Source organism: Oryza sativa, chromosome 2, assembly GCF_034140825.1.
Source record: "Oryza sativa Japonica Group chromosome 2, ASM3414082v1".
In the NCBI taxonomy this organism is placed as follows: Eukaryota; Viridiplantae; Streptophyta; class Magnoliopsida; order Poales; family Poaceae; genus Oryza; species Oryza sativa.
The window spans coordinates 213866-223930 of record NC_089036.1 but is presented as its reverse complement, the minus strand read 5'-3'; the positions used below and the strand labels follow the sequence as shown (position 1 = coordinate 223930).

Below are 10065 nucleotides of genomic sequence, written 5' to 3'. Positions count from 1 at the left end.
TACTATAAAATAAGTGTCAGGTGATGGGCCATGCTGATGCTGTCTGTCTCTAATCACACACCACAGGGGTCTGTTATATAAATAAAGTGACTAATTAATTCTGCACTCCGTATCAATCTAAACATATCATAATAATGTTGCCCTGCACACGTATTACTACCACTATTTCGTTTCGTCCCACATCTCGATGAATTTGATTAAGGGATTTGTGCGTGCCACATGTTCAGGGAGAGGTCAGCACAGCGTTTTTCCCCCCATTTTTGAGTTCATGCATGGAACTGGAAACTGCAGGTCAGGTCAGCCAGGTCAGTCAGCGAGGTGGCTAGAGATGCATGCTGGTGCGTGTATTCTCCAGCCCAATTATGTGGGTTTTTTTTTTTCAAATAGCTGGATATATATCTAAATGGATTGTGATGTTATACACTACTACTACTATAAAGTCAAAATATGGATTTAAAATGATATTCCAAAAAATATACTCTCTCTATCTTAAAAAAATACGTTAGATACTTATTTAGGAACATAGTATATATAAAATGTTTTTTTTAAAAAAAAATCACTTATTCTACAAGCACGGGAAGCATGCGAATATATGCATATGATGACCATGTATATAAGAGTATACGCGAGTGCTGGCCTGCTTGATCTCCTTGAGGTATTTCTTTTCATATCTTAAAACATTTCTAGGCGTGTTAAAATTAAAATTAAGGTGTAAACTAGTAGTAGGTGTACATACAAGTGTGTCATGGAATAACCTTGACATGGATGTCGATTTTAGAACGGATGTTGTAGTACCATTTCAGTTATTTCTTGTTCCCTACTGCTATATATATTCACAAAATTCTGCTCCAGGTAGTCCTGAATATGCCGATGTATGTATACGGTATACCGTATAGTACGAGGGTGGGGAGAGAGAGGGGGGTGACGTCAGCGAAAGGAAAGGACGGTAGGGGCCCCCAGCGTTGGACATGTCAGGACAGGTACGACAAGGAAGGACCGTCCGTCACCTATCCATCGTCTCCTCTCTCCCTCTGATGAGTCAGTCCGTTCGTCCTCTCCTTTTCTTTCTTTCTTTTATTTTATTTTTCCCTTTTTCTCTTCTTTTCTCCTTCTCTCTCTTCCCTGATGGAGTCACCTCCTGTGACAGTGAATGAATTATTGAAGGAAGCACAAATCAACGCTGGCCTTCTCCATTTTTGGCTCTTCTGTCTCTACTTTTTTTTTTCTCTTTTACAATAGAAATATAGTACACTACCACCATTCACGCACATGGAAAAAGGGGAAATTTTATTATTTTTTCATTCTATTTATCCCATAATATAAGATATTTTAGTGTGCTACTTATCGCATCCATCAACTTTAATTTAAATTTTTACTACCTACAGTATATATTTTAACACCAATCTACCCACTCAAGCACAACCAAATCTCATTTAATAGGGTATTCTAGTCTTTCTTGCTATCATTAATCTACTAAAAGGGAATAATCCCTTATATTAGGGTATATACAATGATGTTTAATATCCGTTGCCATGATGTAAATTTGATGACGTCGAAGAGAGAAGGGGAAAATGAAATATGGTTGCTCCGCATAACAACAACTCAGAGTTGATTCTTAGTATTTATTAAAGGAAATTTTATTGCATTAGAGATGGAGAAAAGAAAAGAAGGATATAAAAAATATTTTGGTGCATTAATGGTTACTCATATATATTAGAGAGCTTGTTATCTGAACAATAAGAGTATATTTCTCTAAGTGATGTGTACTGTATTAACTAAGAGCTCGTATGGGGCGGAGGGAGTACTATCTACTTCATACTTGATCCCTCCGTCCCAAATTAGATATCGCTTTCGCTTAGCTTTTTTTCTTGTAACGTTTGACCATTCGTTTTATTTAAAAATTTAATGCAAATATAAAAAATGATAAGTCATACTTAAAATATTTTTAGTAATAAAACAAGTCACAAACAAAATTAATTATAATTCCATAATCTTTTGAATAAGACGAATGGTCAAACGTTACAAACAAAAACTTGAAATATCAAGTATTTTGGAACTGAGTTAGTATAAAGAATGGGCACACGACTATTGTAGTATATAGGATGCTCCTCTTGCGAAGAACTGTAGTATCCTATCATCAAATCGTGTAGTAATATTTAGAAATAATAAAATAGCACGACTTAATAATTTTGAAATTGTAATTACTAATTATCGAGTTGCATTCAAGTTTGCAATTGTACCCTTTATTATGTTTCGATAATTTTAAATTTTGGAACCAGTAAAAACTGAGTTTTGTATTCTTTGTACGTACAGATTAAATGGGATACAGTAAATATTTCCTATAACGTGCAGATTAAATGGGATATTACATGGTCCACGATCATAATACGTTTCATCTCATCAACGCCAGTTCTTTCCGATTGACACGAAGCTCTAAAAAAATGCTTAATTACTAGTAGAACTATAAATGGACAGTTAATATTGAATCTTGAATCGTCCTAGCTAGTCTACCGTCGTCCTTGTCCTCTCAAATGCACGTAGTACGTACTGTTGCCTGCCGAATATCATCATCGCATCTGTTAATTGCTGGCAATGGTCACCGGAAGCATATATATGCACGATCCAACGAGCACCATTGGAGCGACCCATCGATCGAGATGAATTGAAGAGACTAGAGATGTGATGATGTCTTAGGCCAGTCACAATGGCTAGTGTCATTGCACGGCTACCCAAAATATTATACCATCTTCTCTCAAATGAAATCTTTTATGAAACAATCCCCACAGTGGAGGGGTTTCACTTTGACGTTTCCAAGACTAAGCAAAGCATTTAATTGATACAAGTTGCTGGGATCATTTGTACCCAAAATCCGGCGCGGCGCGGGAGAATGCGGAGGTCGCACGGCGGAGGCGGACGCAAGAGATCCGGTGAATGAAACGAATCGGCCTCAACGGGGGTTTCACTCTGTTACCGAGGACTTGGAAACGACGCTGACGAGTTTCACCAGGATGAAACTCTTTCCTTCTCTCTCATCCCCATTTCATGCAAATAATCATTTTTTATTCAGTCTTACCCCTATTAAATGTGCATGACACACCAGTGAAACCCCCATTGTGACTGGCCTTAGGCGTTGGATCGAAATCCAACACAGCTGTATGTATTTTGGATTAATTTCTCTCGCTCAATGAGAATAGCAAATTAAGCTGACAATCAATTAATTAATGGATTGAAAAACCGATTACTTTACACAAATATATATGCATGCATGGAAGTAGCTAGTACTACTTTATTAATCAAACTTGCTTTGATACGTACTGTACTGTGTACAGTATGTAGATAACGACGCTAGCTTCTAACACAACGTACGTATTGCGCACGATGAATACGTGATTCAATTGATTCATATAGTAGTACGTTCTTCATAGCATAGATAGGATTCGTTGATTGGATTCATTGATGGATGCATGCGTATACATATATCCTACTGTGCGCATGTCGGGATTTAAATTGGGCTTACATGTGCATATATGCATGGCTCGATTTTTTTTCGAACGCGCAAAAGGATTGCACGTCAATATATTAGCAGAAAAAAAGCTTTTGTTACACAAAGCAATCAGCCAGACTGGTTTATACCTAAAAAAGGAGAGGGGGAGGCAAAATAAAAAAACTTGAAGATAGGAACTACCACGACGGTTAAAAACACAACTCCAAACAGATGTGACGATTGGTGGCTAGGGTTTTAATTTGCTACTCCCTTTCGTTCCAATATATAAGTACAATCTAAAACAGATGTGACGATATATCCAGATTCATAGTTTTAAATATCACATTATACTCGGTTAAATTTATATTGGAATGAAAGGATACTGCACTAGTAGTAGCTATACTTAATTAGAGGTTAATTGTACTATGTGTATATGGTTCCAACCTTTCAATCCTGTCCAGATTGACTCCTCCCTCTCTCAATCAGGCAGGACGATCAGCTAGTACTGCTCTCTCCATCCTAATCAAGGAACAGCATCTTACTAATGTTATAATACAATACGCGCATACATACATACGTAGATACAATTAGCTAACACATTTTTATTCTCTAAATTCGTTTCTTTAATAGAGTGAAGATCTTTAATTTTGTTGGATACTTATATACATTGTGTTTATTGGGATAAAAGAAATGATAAGATAATAATATTATTATTTTATTGATTTTTAGGATAGTGGTAGTTGCGTATTTTATGATAGAGGGTGCAATGACATTTCTATCTTAATCTTCCTAGGGACATAGGATCTCGGGTAAATTATTCAATTCTAACTAATTTATATTAAAATAAATAGATATATCGGTTAATAGTTACTTCCCCCGTTTCACAATGTAAGTCATTCTAGCATTTTCTACATTTATATTGATATTAATGAATCTAGATAGATATATATGTCTAGATTCATTAACATCAATATGAATATGAGAAATTATAGAATAACTTACATTATGAAACGGATGGAGTAGATAATTAATAAGTACTATATTGAACTTGGATGTTTCTTTGATTGGTCACTGGGAGGAAGTAATATAGAGCTAGGAAGGAGAGAGATAGGCAGTAGTACTACACCTATATGCATATCGATCGGTATCATGGATGGATCGAGATGTGACAATAAGTGCAATGCATGCATTGAATATAATACTATATATAAATAAATGAATATATATGTTGGGGCCGGGATGGTCACGCACAAATTGCCAAAATATTAATGGCTAGCTTAGCTAGCATACAAACCCGGCCAGATTTAAACATGCATGCACGCTCCCCCTCTCTCTCTCTCTCTCTCTCTCTCCTTGCTTGCTTGCGTATATGCATGTATGGTCCATACAGTATGCATGAGAGAGAGCGAGAGCAGAGACACACATGTACACACAGAGGGAGAGGGATATATTGATGCATGTGGCTAAGCTATGCTAATCTCTGTCATATCGATCGATCGATGTACTGTTTATATATATGTTGGTCTAATGGTCTGGTGCTGGGCTCACACCGGCCGGCCGGACGACGCTGCCTGCTGGCCGGCTAGCTACAGTAGTACTGGTACCCGACAACGACATATATGAAGTAGTAGATACCCACACTGCATCCATTGTTAGAGTTTGCATCGAATATATGTATGTAGTCGGTTACAGTTTAAAACTTGGAGTTGTAATAGGTGTTTGGACTAAAGTAACAGTCGGATTCTATTATAGGCTCTCTCATAAATAGAGGAGCGTACCTGTTATAACCGCATAGCGACATAACATAGCGAGAGGGAGCGGCTGCCAGCGGCGACCGGCCGTGAGTCATTGTAACTCTAATATGCTGGATCGGGGAGGAGTGCCCTTTATCAATACCCTGGAGATGTAGGCTACGACTGAACTCCGTTATCAAATATGGTGCCTCGGTGTCGTCATCGTGTTTGGATCTCCTATAGTGTTTTCTTCCGCGGTTTGGTTTCCAATGTGATTTCGGGGCCAGTCTTATAACAAGTGGTATCAGAGCACTTGTTAGAGTGCGCAGGCCAGCCCACACACTGTGGGCCACTCAGGTTTCATTGGGTCTACTCCACCACAGGCCCAACGAAGTACAACTTTAGATCCTGAGTCTACACAACCTAAAAGACTAGTCTGATGGTACGTACCCCATGCAACAACGACATATATATGGAGTAGTAGACACCCACACTGCATCCATCCATCCAGCTAGCTATTGTAGCTCCATCGATCAATCGGACGACACTACGCATTCAAAAGATCTCCATTCAAAAACCCGACATGTACGATATGATGCATGGAGTGCGTACATCCCAAACAAATGACATGTCTATCTCAAACCCCGCCGGCCCCCATTATGTTAATTTCTCTCTTCCATGTCTCACCGCTAGATACATGTATAGATAACCTAGGACATAATACTTCCTCCCTCCCAAAATATAAATAACATTTGTATAGCTTTTTTTTCACGGGAATTAGATAATAGATTATTGTAATTAGTAAGGATGAGTAAGCATAAGTAGCTAGCTAGAGAAATTAAACGACACATGCAGGTCTGATTGCTCAAGATGACAAGAAGCTAGCGGGTGGACAAGTATATATGTTTCATAACAATTTTTGAATGCTGAAATAAAGCTTGTCATATTTTGGGTCCACGGAAAGAGTATATGATAAGTTTAGTCTCTAAACGTGGGCATTTCAGGGCTTTGGCTTATTAAAAAAAACATGTTATTAATGTTAAAAAAGAATAATTTTAGTAAAACTTTTGTACTTCTGTTTTTAACGGAACAAATGTTAAGGTTAAGTGACACAAAACGATTTAAAAAAAAACCTAAATTATGTTTCTGAATTTCATAATTGGACATGCCCTTATAAGCTGCAGCTTAAAAATAGAAGAAGAAGCAATACTACATCTGAGAAGATGAATATTAATGGATAGTTTATAGACCACCATAGCGCTTGTTAATTAGAGGTGTGGTGGGTGTTTGCCTGCAGCTTTTATAAGATCAAGTAGCTAGTCGGTCGGAGTAGTAATAAGTTAGTTGTTCGGACAGACAAGAATAATGGATGTTTTCCTCTCTTTTTTCTTTAACTTCTAGGCATCCTATATCGACACTTGCTCTGTTTCTATTTAATCATCATATAATAAATAAATTCTTTCACTAAAGATCAAGGAAGGCTTAACGTCCTTATACACTTAATTTATTATGAGTATATTGTAAAAAAAATATCAAGAAATATATATGCTTAAACTCCTCCACATACACAAGAAACTGCATATCAAGCAAATTAAGGAGCTAGGGTTATGTAATATCAATTCGGAGATTCTAATTTTTGATTATGTGACGGGCTGAAGTAGTTTTAAGTGATAACCTATCCACCGGTAAGAATGTACTCTATCTGTACTAAAATAACTTTATTTTTTATCCATCCACACATACCAATAAAAAAAGACTAGAATATTTCTAGTTTATCAGATTTTAATGCAATTATTTTATCTGCTCCAAATGTATTTATCATCTGCTTTCACAAACTCTCATGCAATGATTATTTAAAAATAAAACTATTTTGTGATAAATTAATGGGAGGAGAAAAAAGAACTTATTTTGAATAGAAGGGAGTACTCATGTTCTTAAAGTTAAATATTAATTATTTGTAATTATAATTGAGGAGGCAAAACAAAACCTTGGTGTTACATCTATCCAATGGAGCAGAAGTAGATAGGTATAGGTGGACGGTGGTCCAGTTTGATGCGTGGAAAAGATACGGATGGAAATGAGTGGTTGCCGCCTACAATTGATGATATTTGTTTTGTTTGTTTGCAATTGAATTGAATTGGAAGGGCAGGGTTGGTGGTAATGATAATGACAGTGGCCGGCCGACATGTGGGCCCGTGTTGGATTAGGGTCCCCTATTAATATACTATTGTACGCTGCTGCATTGCGGTGCCCATTCTGGTCGACCGTCTCCTCCTCTTGTGCATATCTATTGTTTTCTTTCTGGTACTGTTGTATGCTAGCTAGGCTAGCTTCTTTCCTTAATCAATTGATTAATTAGATATAATTAATGGCTATCCCCCTAAATTACACAAGAATCCTGCTAAATTCATGAAAGAGCGATGATTGCTAATTCCTTCTAGGATATCCTTTATATTATGGGTACGGGAACGGGATACGGCAAAATTATACGAGCAACCTCCATTTTTTGATTCATTGTAGTACAACCCCTCTGCTTTAGTTCATATGTAAGAATTAGGAAAGTAATTTTGGTGCAAACTGTTTCGAATATAGCATTATAAAAGACTACACTAACTACGACTAACTTTGTGAGCGAGATGACATTTAGTATTTGACAATTTGAACAGTCGGAAAAAACTGGAGTACATTGAGATTGGAGGAGTATATACTTACTTGAGTGTAAATTAAAGCTCGGCCTCAGAGCATTAGACGCAAATGGAACTGATGCGCGCAGTAATAAAAGGGATGATGCTGCAAAGAGAAAAGAGGCTACTCCAGTAAATGTAGAGTATAACTGAAAATAATTTCCAGGAGAATTGAAGGACAATATATAAAGGTACTTGTAGCTCCAAGAAATGAAGTCAAAATTAAGGGTGAGCAGTGCGTGTTATGCAAATGCATATGCTGCCGATTGATCCATCGATGCGTCTTTATCAGTCATGCACCTGGCTGTATGTAACGTACTACTACTGCTGTGCGTCGCGTCCTCTTTCACAGAGCTGCAACCCCTGCCCTGCCCTGGCCCTGGCAGCTTGCATCGCATTGCCACCACCAGCAAGCTCTCTGCTGCAAAAGGAAGAAGAAACTGCATTCAAAAGGAAGTCTAGACATAGAAAGATCTGGAGAGTAAAAAAGGAAGGAAATTTCTGTACCTTAGCTATTGCTTTGCTATTGTAGATAAAGTAAACCATGCAGCTCATTAAAAATTGAATTAGGAGCTGATAGGAATTGGGAAAAGTTTGTTTTACACTCTCTGAATACCGAACTATTAAAACCATTCACTTCAGTTTGAACCTTAGGCCGGGTTTAGATCCCAACTTTTTTTTTTCAAACTTCCAACTTTTCCATCATATCAAAACTTTCCTACACACAAACTTCCAACTTTTCCGTTACATCATTCCAATTTCAATCAAACTTTCAATTTTGGCGTGAACTAAACACACCCTTAATTTGAATCACATTGGGTAATCTATCAATGACTTGGCAAAGTAGCCAAAGGCAGAAGCCATTTTATTTTATTTTAAAAAAAGTAGTAGAAAGACTTAAAAGACCTACAAGAAATTCCATTTCCACTACCAAGTGCTTATAATGCACGACTGACATAAAACATAGATGGTCTAAAAAAAATATTTACTACTTAAAAAGACCATAGTGGTGATGGTTGTTCCTACAACAAAAAAAAAGTTAGAAATGAATACATAAAACTTATTTGTTGGGTAGCCCACTAAACTTTGTTCACTTCCCACAAAATTTATCAAGTTTGGAGTACTCCAACCTTGTGGAATGACAGAAACTTACTGTATCGATATTGCCAATTTCTTTATTTGAATCTTCTGCAACAATTTGTACTGCAGTTGAAGAGTGGAAGCATGCAGCCATGCAGGGGGCATCAGGTCTGTAGGCCAAAAAGGATTGACAACACATACATGTTATTACCGGGTTCCATTATTTGACAATACTGAACGGAACAACGGCCTATGCTGATGCCAGCGTTAAGCAGTGTTAGCAGACACGGTAATACTGTTTAGCTTCACTAAAGTGCTAGCGGAGGCACTGGAGTTAAACAGACTTGGGGTACATGTGTGCTATTCAACCAGGAAAAGCTAGCTAGCAAACAATATTGTTGCAACAGGAAAATTAATAATGCAGTTGAACCCCATAGTACAGCTAGGAGGTCAGCAATTTACTCATGCATGACACGCTTGGCAGACAAGAACTGCAGGTGTTGAGTTTTTTAAAGGGAGGAAAATGTACCTCACAACTCACCAGGGCAGGAGATATCATCATCTACTATGGGCTATGGTTACAAACTTACAATCACCCAAAGTGTCAGTAGGCAGCAACTCCCCTGCAAATCAAAAGGTTGAACAAAATTTGTGCAAGCCAATTATTACAAAACAACCAACTGTAGTAAACAACAATGAATTCCTCCTGCTAGTTAACAATGACGCAAGTTTAAGCTAGGTAAATCACTCCATCTTATGTAGCCCTTTGGCTCTTTGCACGTACCTTGGTGACATTACCATTAGTTGCGACGTTGCTTGGGTTCGCCATTTTGTTTGCTCACCCAAAAGAAGTTTATTTCCTGGCCTGACTATCCAGTTTTAATTACATTCTAGGCAGCTGCCCTTCTCTGTTAAACTGACATGTAACAGTAGCTTCTAACACGAGGCAAGGTTACAGCTGCTACTGTTCTCTGGGCCTTCAGGTCAGCACCTACAGTGCCAATCTGAATCAAAAGTTGATCAACTTTTTATCAAGATCGTACAACCATATAGACAGAAAGCAAAAAGAATGACATCTCAAGTT

The 10065-nt window shown here is 37.6% G+C and overlaps 1 long non-coding RNA gene across 1 annotated transcript; it reads right to left on the bottom strand.

The window, feature by feature from the left end:
• Positions 1–3724: 3724 nt before the first annotated feature.
• Positions 3725–9972, bottom strand: LOC136355404 (uncharacterized). The gene is made up of 6 exons (XR_010739651.1): positions 9766–9972; positions 9511–9604; positions 9055–9151; positions 8202–8322; positions 7930–8007; positions 3725–4003 (listed from the first exon to the last, which is right to left on the bottom strand). It is a non-coding gene; the product is annotated as an uncharacterized lncRNA (long non-coding RNA).
• Positions 9973–10065: the final 93 nt, after the last annotated feature.